The sequence below is a fragment of the Arachis duranensis genome, chromosome 5 (assembly GCF_000817695.3).
Source record: "Arachis duranensis cultivar V14167 chromosome 5, aradu.V14167.gnm2.J7QH, whole genome shotgun sequence".
NCBI classification, from domain to species: Eukaryota; Viridiplantae; Streptophyta; class Magnoliopsida; order Fabales; family Fabaceae; genus Arachis; species Arachis duranensis.
Window position 1 is genome coordinate 20,798,730 of NC_029776.3, and position 12,704 is coordinate 20,811,433.

Here is a 12,704-nt window from a genome sequence, read left to right on the forward strand (position 1 = left end):
TCCATATTTTAGACCGCAATTTCTGCGGGTTACAACTCAATAATTTATTACAACCTATGTGTCACTTTTCGAAAATGTAAAAATTTCATAGCGCCAATGTATAATTATGGGGTACAACCCAATAGCATTACAATATATACATATAATTATTATGGTTTATAGCTGTGCCTTTACTTTTTACTTCATAAAAAGGGTTCTGCATAGTACATATAAATTTAGGATACTTTCTTCAGTATTTTAACCACGAATTGGACCCTCCAAAATTCAGTTCCACATTTTAGGCCACAATTTCTGTGGGGAACAACTCAATTATTTATTACAATCTATGTGTCACTTTTTTAAAATGTAAAACTTTCATGGCGCCAACGTATAATGATAGGGTACAGCCCAAAAGCAATACTATATATGCATATAGTTATTGTGGTTTATAGTTGCGCCTTTACTTTTTGCTTCATAAAAAGGAGTTCTGCATAATACATACAAATTCAGGATATCATATTCGCTATTTTTAAACACGAATTGGACTCCTCCAAAGCTCAATTTCACATTTTGAGCCGCAATATCTGTGTGGTACAACCCAATAATTTATTACAACCTATGGCTCACCTTTCGAAAATATAAAACTTTCATGATGCCAACATAAAATTATAGGGTACAACCCAATGAAAAGTCTATAATACATATAATTATTGTGGTTTATAATTGTGCCTTTACTTTTTACTTCATAAAAGGGGTTCTGCATAGTATATACAAATTCAGGAAATCTTATTTGCTATTTTTAACCACGAATTGGACCCTTCAAAACTCAGTTCCACATTTTGGATCGCAATTTCTGCGGATTACAACACAATAATTTATTACAACCAATGAGTCACTTTTCGAAAATGTAAAACTTTCATGGTGCCAACGTATAGTTATGGGGTACAGCCCAATAGCATACTATATATACATATAATTATTGTGGTTTATAGCTGTGCCTTTACTTTTTGCTTCATAAAAAGGGGTTCTGCACAGTACATATAAATTTAGGATATCTTTTTACGTATTTTAACCACGAATTGGACCCTTCCAAAACTCATCTCCACATTTAGGCCGCAATTTACGCATGAATAACCCAATTATTTATTACAATCTATGTGTCACTTTTTAAAAATATAAAACTTTTATGGCGCCAACGTATAATTATAGGGTACAACCCAATAACATTACTATATATGCATATCGTTATTGTAGTTTATAGCTGTGCCTTTACTTTTTGCTTCATAAAAAGAAATTATACATAGTACATACAAATTTAGGATATCTTATTCGCTATTTTTAATCACGAATTAGACCCTTCCAACGCTCAATTCCACATTTTGGGCTGCAATATCTGTGGGGTACAACCCGATAATTTATTACAGCCTATGGGTTACTTTTCGAAAATATAAAATTTTCATGGCGCCAACAGATTATTATAAGGTAAAACTCAATAGAATTACTATATATACATATAATTATTGTGGTTTATAACTGTGCCTTTACTTTTTACTTCATAAAAGGGGTTCTGCATAGTATATACAAATTCAAAAAATTTTGTTCGTTATTTTTAAACACGAATTTGACCCCTCCAAAGCTCAGTTCCACATTTTGGACCGCAATTTTTGCAAGTTACAACCCAATAATTATTACAACCAATGGGTCACTTTTCGAAAATATAAAACTTTCATGGTGCCAACGTATAATTATGGGATACAGCCTAATAGCATTACTATATATACATATAATTATTGTGGTTTACAGCTGTGCTTTTGCTTTTTCCTTCATAAAAAGGGGTTTGGTATAGTAGATATAAATTTAGGATATCTTCTTCGGTATTTTAACCACGAATTGGACCCCTCTAAAACTCAGTTCCAGATTTTAGGCCACAATTTCTGCCGTGAACAACCCAATTATTTATTACATTCTATGTGTCACTTTTCGAAAATATAAAATTTTCATAGCGCCAACGTATAATTATAGGGTACAGTCCAATAGCATTACTATATATGCATATAGTTATCGTGGTTTATAGCTGTGCATTTACTTTTTGCTTCATGAAAAGGAGTTCTGCATAGTACATACAAATTCAAGATATCTTGTTCGCTATTTTTAATCACGAATTGGACCCCTCTAAAACTCAGTTCCAAATTTTGTGTCGCAATTTCTGCGGGGTATAACCCAATAATTTATTACAATCTTTGGGTCACTTTTTTAAAATGTAAAACTTTCATGACGCCAACGTGTAATTATAGGATACAACCTAATATCATTACTATATATGCATATAGTTATTGTGGTTTAAAGATGTGCCTTTACTTTTTACTTCATAAAAAGGAGTTCTGCATAGTACATATAAATTCTGGATATTTTATTCGCTATTTTTAATCACAAATTGGATCCCTCCAAAGCTGTTTCACATTTTGGGTCTGTGGGGTACATCCCAATAATTTATTACAATCTATGTGTCACTTTACGAAAATATAAATGTTCAATGGCGCCAACATATAATTATAGGGTATAACTCAATAGCATTACTATATATACATATTATTATTGTAGTTTATAACGGTGCCTTTGCTTTTTGCTTCATAAAAATGGGTTCTATATAGTACATACAAATTCAGGATATCTTCTTCGCTATTTTTAACTACGAATTGGACCCCTCCAAAGCTCAGTTCCATATTTTAGGTTGCAATTTCTGCTGAGAACAACCCAATTATTTATTACAATCTATGTGTCACTTTTCGAAAATATAAAACTTTTATGGCGCCAACATATAATTATAGGGTAGAATCTCATAGCATTACTATATATGCATATAGTTATTGTGGTTTATAGTTGTGTCTTTGCTTTATGCTTCAAAAAAAAGGGTTCTGCACAGTACATTCAAATTCAGGATATCTTGTTCACTATTTTTAACCATGAATTGGACCCCTCCAAAGCTTAGTTTCACATTTCGGGTCGCAATTTCTGCAGGGTATAACCCAATAATTTATTACAACTATGGGTCATTTTTCGAAAATGTGAAACTTTCAATGTGGCAACATATAATTATAAGGTACAATCCAATAGCATTACTAAATATGCATATAGTTATTATGGTTTATAGTTATGCCTTAGCTTTTTGCTTCATAAAAAGAGGTTTTGCATGGTACACTCAAATTCAGGATATATTGTTTGCCATTTCAAACCATGAATTGGAGACCTCCAAAACTCACTTCCACATTTTGGGCCATAACTTAGGCAGCGTATAACTCAATAATTTAGTACAACTATGTGTCACTTTTCGAAAATGTTAAACTTTTATGGCGTCAACGTATATTTATAGGGTATAACCTAATAGCATTACTATATATTCATATAGTTATTGTGGTTTATAGCTGTGACTTTACTCTTTGCTTCATAAAAAAAGGGTTCTATATAGTACATATAAATTTAGGATACCTTATTTGGTATTTTAACCATGAATTGGATCCCTCCAAAACTCAGTTCCACATTTTAGGCCGTAATTTCTACGGGAAACAACCCAATTATTTATTAAAATCTATGTGTCACTTTACGAAAATATAAAATTTTCATGGCGCCAACGTATAATTATAGGGTACAGCCCAATAGCAATACTATATATGCATGGGAATGTCTAAGGTGGGGAAAGTATCTTCTGGACCTTGATGAACCAAGTAAAAATATTCCAAACATGTGGCTCAAATTAATTCTAGATATAAGTTTTCTATAATATTACATGTGCCCAATACTTACTCTAATTATGAACCGGTATATTGTGGTCTGGTTAGACCAATGGCATAATGACTGGGTTCCGTGTGAGAGAGAGTGGTGGCTTTGTAGGGAAGATGAAGATGGAGATGAAAATGAAGGTGAGGCCTCACTTTGTTGGGGACTAGTGTTTCCCTTTGTTGTTATTTCTTTTTACGCCGTTTTCGCCGAATGGAATGGGGACGGCTGCACATAACCTGTTCGATGGAATGTTTATGAATGGGAGGTATTGGGCTGCCGAAAGAGAGGTGGAGGATCTTTCAGGATTTGAATGTCGGGATTTATCACACTCTACAGACTATCATGGCCTGCTGCATACTGCATAACCTGTGTCAGATTGCGAGGGAGCCAGAACTAGAGTTGTGGAAGGAGCCGGATGAGAATGGAGGGATCACAGTAGCCGAGGGTGATGGACAGTGAGAAGTCATTGTACTTCTTTGGGAAGAGCTTGAGGCAAGCTCTTGCTGATGACATGCACCAAAAGCTTTCATCAAGATAATTTTCATTGAATTGATAAGATGATCATTATTACCACTCACTGAAGCAAAGCTAATTTAAACTCTACAATACATATCTTAACTTATTGATCTGGTAAACTGTACTATTTTACAATTTTAGCACCTTCAAAAGAATCATTAACTGTAGTGGGGTTGTTCTCTTAAGAGCATGTGCTACAGATTTAAATATGATTTGATTGATTGAGCCATCCCAGGAATTGCAAATTTGTATATTTTTTGCAGCACACTTTGATACAAATTCAAATATAATTTGTTTGATTTGATTGAACCGTCCCACAAATAAGCATATAGGAAATTCAATATATTCAAATGGCTTTGATTTCAATCTTTTTTACTGAACCTTTGCAAGACTGCTGCTAGATACACCATGTAATGTATCCAGTCATGAAGAACCACATGAACAGGGATAGAAGGACCGAGCTCAAGTTTGTAAAACAGCATTTTGAAGAAATATTATTGTGGTGATTAGCAGGTAACCTAATATGAGAAATTCTACAATTGTTGGATTGCAAGTTAACCTAATAGAATTGAAGTTTTTCTTTTTAACTTACCGATGCAAGTTCTTCAATAAGGATAGTCCTGTTTCCATCTTTCTCAAAGAGCTCGTAAGCACATCGGGCATGTTGTTCCCAGCGATCCAGAGCTTCGAGCTAATGTACGCTTAATGCAGCAGCACATAATTCAAATCGTTGGTGATGGAATTCACCAGAAGTGACCGTTTATTGTCGGAGATCTTCTTGGTCGACGATTTTTTGGGGAGGCCATTGAAACCCTACATTTAAATTTGGTCCACATATTAATGAAAATTTATTTGTAAATTTTTATTATTTGTAAACCATCCCTATATTTTTTGTTAATTGCATTTATTACTTGGTCCTTCAAGAACCAGAAAATACTTTTCCCACGGAAGAAAGCTCCTATATGCATATAGTTATTGTGGTTTATAGTTGTGCCTTTGTTTCTTGCTTCATAAAAAGAGTTTTGCATAGTACATACAAATTCAGAATATCATATTTGCTATTTCTAATCACGAATTGGACTCCTCCAAAGCTCAGTTTTACATTTTGGGATGCAATATCTGCGGAATACAACCCAATAATTTATTACTACCTATGGGTGACTTTTCAAAAATATAAAACTTTAATGGCGCCAACATAAAATTATAGAGTACAACACAATAGAAATTCTATAATACATATAATTATTGTGGTTTATAACTGTGCCTTTATTTTTTACTTCATAAAAAGGGGTTGTGCATAGTATATACAAATTCAAAAAATCTTGTTTGCTATTTTTAACCACGAATTGGACCCTCCAAAGCTCAGTTCCACATTTTGGACCGCAATTTCTGCGGGTTACAACCTAATAATTTATTACAACCAATGGGTCACTATTCGAAAATGTAAAACTTTCATGGTACCATCGTATAGTTATAGGGTACAGTCCAATAGCGTTACTTTATCTGCATATAATTATTGTGATTTATAGCTGTGCCTTTGCTTTTTGCTTCATAAAAAGGGGTTTTGCATAGTACATATAAATTTAGGATATCTTCTATGGTATTTTAACCACGAATTGGACCCTTTCAAAGTTCAGTTTCATATTTTAGATCGCAATATCTGTGGGAAACAACCCAATTATTTATTACAACCTATGGGTCACTTTTAAAAAATATAAAACTTTCATGGCGCTAACATAAAATTATAGGGTATAACCCAATAAAAATTCTATAATACATATAATTAAAATGGTTTATAGCTGTGCCTTTACTTTTTGCTTCATAAAAATAGGTTCTGCATAGTATATACAAAGTTAGGAAATCTTATTTGCTAGTTTTAACCACGAATTGGACCCTCCAAAACTCAGTTCCACATTTTGGACCGTAATTTCTGCGGGTTACAACCCAATCATTTATTACAACCAATGGGTCACTCTTCGAAAATGAAAAACTTTCATGGTGCCAATGTATAATTATTGGGTACACTCTAATAGCATTACTATATATACATATAATTATTGTGGTTTATAGCGGTGCCTTTGTTTTTTCTTCTTAAAAAGGGGGTTTGGTATAGTACATATAAATTTAGGATATTTTTTTCGATATTCTAACCACGAATTGGACCACTCCAAAACTCAGTTCCAGATTTTAGGCCGCAATTTGTGCGGAGAACAACCCAATTATTTATTACAATCTATGTGTCACTTTTCGAAAATATAAAACTTTCATAGCACCAACGTATAATGATACGATACAGTCCAATAGCATTACTATATATGCATATAGTTATTGTGGTTTATAGCTGTGCCTTTATTTTTTGCTTCATGAAAAGGGGTTCTGCATAGTACATATAAATTCAAGATATCTTATTCGCTATTTTTAATCACGAATTGGAGCCCTCCAAAGCTTAGTTCCAAATTTTGTGTCACAATTTCTGCGGGGTATAATTCAATAATTTATTACAATCTATGGGTCACTTTTCAAAAATGTAAAACTTTCATGACGCCAACGTGTAATTATAGGGTACAACCTAATAGCATTACTATATATGCATATAGTTATTGTAGTTTAAAGATGTGCCTTTACTTTTTACTTCATAAAAAGGAGTTCCGCATAGTACATACAAATTTCGGATATTTTGTTCGCTATTTTTAATCACGAATTGGATCCCTCAAAAGCTCAGTTTCACATTTTGGGTTTTGCGGGGTACATCCCAATAATTTATTACAACCTATGTGTCAATTTACGAAAATATAAAATTTCAATGGCGCCAACATATAATTATAGGGTATAACCCAATAGCATTACTATATATACATATAATTATTGTGGTTTATAACTGTGGCTTTGTTTTTTGCCTCGTAAAAAAGAGTTCTATATAGTATATACAAATTCAGGATATCTTCTTTGCTAATTTTAACCACGAATTGGACTTCTCCAAAGCTCAGTTCTATATTTTAGGTTGCAATTTCTGCTGAAAATAACCCAATTATTTATTACAATGTATGTGTCATTTTTCGAAAATATAAAACTTTCATGGCGCCAACGTTTAATTATAGAATACAACCCAATAGCAATACTATATATGCATATAGTTATTGTGGTTTATAGTTGTGCCTTTGCTTTTTGCTTCATAAAAAGGAGTTCTGTATAGTACATACAAATTCAGGATGTTATATTCGCTAATTTTGACTCCTCCAAAGTTCAGATTCACATTTTGGGCCGCAATATCTGCGAGGTACAACCCAATAATTTTTTACAACCTATGGGTCACTTTTCAAAAATATAAAACTTTCATGGCGCTAACATAAAATTATAGGGTATAACCCAATAGAAATTCTATAATACATATAATTATTGTGGTTTATAGTTGTGCGTTTGCTTTTTGCTTCATAAAAAGGGGTTCTGCATAGTATATACAAATTTAGAAAATCTTATTTGTTAGTTTTAACCATGAATTGGATCCTCCAAAGCTCAGTTCCATATTTTGGATCGCAATTTCTGCGGATTACAACCCAATAATTTATTACAACCAATGGGTCACTCTTCGAAAATGTAAAATTTTCATGGTGCCAACTTATAATTATTGGGTACACCCTAATAGCATTATTATATATACATATAATTATTGTGGTTTATAACTGTGCCTTTACTTTTTCTTTCATAAAAATGGGTTTAGTAAAGTACATATAAATTTAGGATATCTTCTTCGATATTCTAACAACGAATTAGTCTCCTCCAAAACTCAATTCTAGATTTTAGGCCGCAATTTCTGCAGGGAACAACCCAATTATTTATTACAATCTATGTGTCACTTTTCGAAAATATAAAACTTTCATGGCGCCAATGTATAATGATAGGGTACAGCCCAATAGCATTATTATATATGCATATAGTTATTGTGGTTTATAACTATGCCTTTCATTTTTGATTCATTAAAAGAGGTTCTGCATAATACATACAAATTCAAGATATTTTTTTCGCTATTTTTAATCACGAATTGGACCCCTCCAAAGCTCAGTTTCACATTTTGGGTCGCAATTTCTGCGGGGTATAACCCAATTATTTATTACACTCTATGAGTCACTTTTTGAAAATGTAAAACTTTCATGACGCCAATATTTAATTATAGGGTACAACCTAATAACATTACTATATATGCATATAGGTATTGTGGTTTATAGATATGCCTTTACTTTTTGTTTCATAAAAAGGGGTTTTGCATAGTACATATGAATTCCGGATATTTTGTTCGATATTTTTAATCACAAATTGGATCTCTCTAAAGCTCAGTTCCATATTTTGGATCGCAATATCTGTGGGGTACATCCCAATAATTTATTACAACCTATATGCTCTTTACGAAAATATAAAAGTTCAATGGCGCCAACATATAATTATAGGGTACACCCCAATAGAATTATTATATATACATATAATTATTGTGATTTATAACTGTGTCTTTGCTTTTTGTTTCATAAAAAGAGGTTCTACATAGTACATACAAATTCAGGATATCTTCTTCGTTATTTTTAACCACAAATTGGACCCCTTCAAACCTCAGTTCCATATTTTAGGTTGCAATTTCTGCTGGGAACAACCCAATTATTCATTACAATCTATGTGTCACTTTTCGAAAATATAAAACTTTCATGGCGCGCTAATGTATAATTATAAGGTACAACCCCAAAGCATTACTATATATGTGGTTTATAGTGGTGCCTTTGCTTTATGCTTCAAAAAAAGGAGTTCTACACAGTACATACAAATTTAGGATATATTGTTCGCTATTTTTAATCACGAAATGGACCCCTCCAAAGCTTAGTTCCATATTTTGGATCGCAATATTTACAGCGTATAACCCAATAATTTATTACAACTATGGGTCACTTTTCGAAAATGTAGAACTTTCAATGCGGCAACATGTAATTATAGTGTACAACCCTATAGTATTACTTTATATGCATATAGTTATTAGGTTTATAGTTGTCTTTGCTTTTTGCTTCATAAAAAGAGGTTCTACATAGTACATTCAAATTCAAGATATCTTGTTTGTCATTTTAAACCACGAATTGGAGCCCTCCAAAGCTCAGTTTCACATTTTGGACCGTAACTTCTATGGCGTATAACCCAATAATTTAGTACAACTATGGGTCACTTTTCGAAAATATAAAACTTTCATAGCGTCAATGTATATTTATACGGAATAACCTAATAGTGTTACTATATATGCATAAAGTTATTGTGGTTTATAACTGTGCCTTTTCTTTTTGCTTCATAAAAAGGAATTCTGTATAGTATATATAAAGTTAGGATATCTTGTTTATCATTTTTAACCACGAATTGGACCCCTCCAAACCTTAGTTCTACATTTTGGGCCGCAATTTCTGCGTGTTACAACCCAATAATTTATTACAATCTATGGGTCACTTTATGAAATGTAAAACTTTCGTGGTGCCAATGTATAATTATAGTGTACAGTCCAATAGCATTACTATATATACATATAATTATTGTAGTTTATAGCTATGTCTTTGATTTTGGCTTCATCAAGAAAGATTCTGCATAGTACATATACATTTAGGATATCTTATTAGTTATTTTAAACCACGAATTGAACCCTCCAAAGCTTAGTTCCACATTTTGGACCACAATTTTTGCTGGGTATAACCCAATAATTTATTACAACTTATGGGTCACTTTTCAAAAATATAAAACTTTCATAGCGGCAACGTATAATTATAGGGTACAGTCCAATAGCATTATATATATATATATTGTGGTTTATAGCCGTCCCTTTGCTTTTTACTTCATAAAAAGAGGTTCTGCATAGTATATACAAATTCATAATATCTTGTTCACTTTTTTTAACCACAAATTGGACTCCTCCAAAGCTCAATTCCACATTTTGGACCGCAATTTCTACGAGTTACAACTCAATAATTTATTACAACCTTTGAGTCACTTTTCAAAAATGTAAAACTTTCATGGTGCCCACGTGTTATTATAGGGTACAACCCAATAGCATTATGCATATAGTTATTGTAATTTATAGCTATGTCTTTGCTTTTTGCTTCATAAAAAAGAGTTCTACATAATACATACAAATTCAGGATATCTTGTTCGCTATTTTTAATCACGAAATGGACCCTCCAAAGTTCAGTTCCACATTTTGAGCCGCAATATCTGCGGGGTGCAACCCAATAGTTTATTACAATTTATGAGTCACTTTTCGAAAATATAAAACTTTTTTGGCGCCAACATATAATTATAGATTACAACCCAATAGAATTATTATATATACATACAATTATTGTGATTTGTAGATGTGCCTTTGCTTTTTGGTTCCTAGATAGGGATTTTGCATAATTCATATAAATTCAAGATATCTTGTTCGCTATTTTTAACCACGAATTGGACCTTTCCAGAGCTCAGTTCCACATTTTAGGCTGTAATTTTTGCGAGGAACAACCCAATTATTTATTACAATCTATATGTCACTTTTCGAAAATATAAAACTTTCATTGCGCCAACATATAATTATAGGGTACAACCCAATAGAATTACTATATATACATATAATTATTGTGGTTTATAGTTGTGCCTTTGCTTTTTACTTCATAAAAAGTGGTTCTATGTAGTACATACAAATTTAGAATATCTTGTTCGCTATTTTTAACCACGAATTGGATCTCTTGAAATCTTAGTTTCACATTTTAGGCTGCAATTTCTACTGAGAACAACCCAATTATTTATTATATCAATGTATCACTTTTTGAAAATAAAAAACTTTTATAGCGCCAACGAATAACTATAGGGTACAGTCTAATAGCATTATTAAATATACATATAATTATCATGGTATAACTGTGCCTTTACTTTTTGCTACATAAAAAGGGATTCTGCATAGTACATACAAATTCAAGATATCTTGTTCGCTATTTTTAAACCCGAATTAGACCCTCCAAAGCTCAGTTCCACACTTTGAGTCGCAATTTTCGTGGCGTATAACCTAATATATTACATTCTATGGGGCACTTTTCGAAAATATAAAACTTTCATGGCGCCAACATATAATTATAGGGTACAACCCAATAGCATTACTATATATGCATATAGTTATTGTTGTTTATAACTGTGCCTTTACTTTTTGCTTCATAAAAAGGAGTTCTGCATATTACATATAAATTTAGGATATCTTACTCGCTATTTTTAACCACAAACTCGGTCCCTCCAAAGCTCAGTTCCACATTTTGGGTCACAATTTTGCGCGTATAACCCAATAATTTATTACAACTTTAGGTCATTTTTCGAAAATGTAAAACTTTCAGGTGCCAACATATAATTATAGGGTACAACCCAATAGCATTACTATATATGCATATAGTTATTGTGGTTTATAGTTATGCCTTTGCTTTTTGCTTCATAAAAAGAGGTTATGAATAGTACATTCAAATTCAGGATATCTTGTTTGACATTTTAAACCACACATGGGAGCCCTCCAAAGTTCAGTCCCACAATTTAGGCCGTAACTTCTACGCCGTATAACCCAATAATTTAGTACAACTATGGGTCACTTTTTGAAAATGTAAAACTTTCATGCCGTCACGTATATTTATAGGGTATAACCTAATAACATTACTATATATGTATATAGTTATTGTGATTTATAACTGTGCCTTTACTTTTTGCTTCATAAAAAAGGGTTCTGCATAGTACATATAAATTTAGAAAACCTTCTTTAGTATTTTAACCACGAAATGGACCTCTCCAAAACTCAGTTTCACATTTTGGGCCGCAATTTTTGCGGAAAACAACCCAATTATTTATTACAATCTATGTGTCAATTTTTGAAAATATAAAATTTTCATGGCACCAACGTATAATTATAGGGTTCAGCCCAATAGTAATATTATATATGCATATAATTATTCTTCATAAAAAGGAGTTCTACATAGTACATACAAATTCAGGATATCATATTCGCTATTTTTAATCACAAATTTGACTCCTCCAAAGCTCAGTTTCACATTTTGGGCCGCAATATCTGCAAGGTATAACCCAATAATTTATTACAACTTATGGGTTACTTTTCAAAAATATAAAACTTTCATGGCGCCAACATAAAATTATAGGGTACAACCCAATAGAAATTCTATAATACATATAATTATTGTAGTTTATAGTTGTGCCTTTACTTTTTGCTTCATAAAGAGGGTTTTGCATAATATATATAAATTCAGAAAATTTTGTTTGCTATTTTTTGTTACGAATTGGACCCTCCAAAGTTCAGTTTCACATTTTGGACCGTAATTTCTGCGGGTTACAACCCAATAATTTATTACAACTAATGGGTCACTTTTCGAAAATGTAAAACTTTCATGGTACCAACG